Genomic DNA, 2,223 nt, shown 5'->3' on the forward strand with positions numbered 1-2,223 from the left:
TCGGCATTTCCGACAACTTTATTTCTTATGATGGTTAGAAGAAAAGGTTTATCACCCGGGTGAATGGACTTTTCGGCGGACTTACAGGCACGAATAAATGATTACAACTGGTGGTACTTTACCATCGAAGGTGGGTACCATGTCGGGTGCGAGCTTTATGTTAACGTACCTTCGTGAGTTACTTTGTAGGTCATCAAGGGGGCACGCTTTTTTGACAATAAGGGTTTCTGAGTTATTATCTGAGGCTAACGATCTAGTATTTTTTATATTTTCTTCTCTAAAGGAATAAGGTACAAAGTCTCCATTTTCGCTCAAAGCGTACAGGATTAATGGTCCTGTCGAGGTGTGTTGGGGTGTACCATCTCTTTCACTTTTTTGAGAATGTGATAAGAGAATTTCACCTTGGGAGTTAAGATTGGCATAACTATGATCTTCAGACAGATCGACAGAACTAATTGTATGATTATGATCCCCTTCCATTTTTATTTTATTTTTATTTTTTAAATAAATGTAAATTATGGCAAAAAGGGGCGACAAATCCAGCAAGATAACGAGGAAATTTTAAGGTTATTTCCCATGAATTTTCAAATGCTTTTACCCTTCCTTTATAATACTTAGTTGATTCGTATAACAGATTGTCAGTGTATGATTCAAAATCTTCGTCTAGTTCACGAATAGGGTCTTGAGGACCAAAAGGTACTATGAATTTATATACGCTATTTTTAGTGATGAAAATTATCAACCAATGATCAGGAAAGGTAAACTTTTGACAATCATATGTGACGTCGTCAAGTAAAATTATGATGAAAATTCGAGAAAGAGGGTAATTACAGGGGGGAGAAAAATAGGGCAACTCCGTGTCCATTGAAAGTGTAAATTTTTAAATATCCTTCGCATTCTGATAGTGTACAGACTTTTAGATTTTTGTAATATTGCTCGAAGTTCAAGCAAGGTGTAGGGAAGATTGTAGTAACGGTTTCACAAGGTGCATAGCAATAAAAGGTCCATGGCCCATTAAAAATTTGAATTTCCCATTCTGAATCATTAATGAGTCGGGTAGTGCACAAAAATGTATCTTCTATGTGAGGCATGATTTATTCTCTCTACTTATTATAACCAAGCGTGGCTGTTTTCGAGAAAAAAAAGGAATGACTGCTGTCTTTATTTATTTTTTTTTTTTTTCAATTCTTTCATTTACATGGGTGCAAAAAAACTAACTGTTCGTACGCCGCCGAAAACAAGAATTCCTAGATAATTCGTACAAGATAAAAGGCTACAGATTTTGAAAAGATTGTTATTTAGCGTTTCTTCAATAAATTTTGCTTCATTTAAGGGGTTGGCTAATCTAGGTACAAGAAAATAATGAGTTTGGGCGTTCAAAAAGATTGTTTTACGCCAAAAACTAGGTGTTAGTTTCGTAGTACAAGTATAATGCACCGATCCGTTAAACATTTTTATTTTTTTTTTATTATTTGACCTGTCCGGAATTTCCTTGAGGATAAAAGAACGTCATTGCGTAACTCTCATCGAAAGTGCGGATCTCCAAACAATTTTCCCACTCTTTTATTCTACACAACTTGGTGAAACCGTCAGAATAATTACGTTCAAGTATTATCAACTTGCGTGAATTAAAAATCTTTCTGGGCACTAAAAATTTTTTAATTGAATAATTTTCAAGAATCACTTTTATTTCCCAATAATTTTCTCTCAAAATGACAAAACAGAGGTATACTTTGTTAAAGTCAAACATTCTTTTAAACAGGAATTAAGAATTTAAAAATAGGTACAACTTTCATAGAAAGGTGCGAAAAAAATTAAAGTTTCGTGTCCAGTGAAGATCTCCAATTGCCAAATATCCTCATTAACGATAATCTTGCATATGTTATATGATTCTTCATTTGAATTTTCAGTCAATTTAATTAATATAGCCTCTGTTTGGCACCGAAGGTTACGGGGTACAAAAAATTGAACGGGTCTTTCCTCGTTATCGTAAACTGTAAAGAGGAGATGGCTCTCTAATGGGGTAAATCGCACACGAGCGGTTCATTAAAGGGCAACATTTTGAAACCAAATACATTCATGTACACATAATATTTCTCCTGTTATTTATTTTTTCTTTATGAGACAATTTTATGGCAAAAAGGAGACAAAAGAAAGGTGTGAGACTTACTACTTGCTGATTCGTTCCATACGTCACTCAATCACTCAAACACTATTTGCGAA

The sequence above is a fragment of the Belonocnema kinseyi genome, chromosome 7, assembly GCF_010883055.1.
Source record: "Belonocnema kinseyi isolate 2016_QV_RU_SX_M_011 chromosome 7, B_treatae_v1, whole genome shotgun sequence".
Lineage (NCBI taxonomy): Eukaryota > Metazoa > Arthropoda > Insecta > Hymenoptera > Cynipidae > Belonocnema > Belonocnema kinseyi.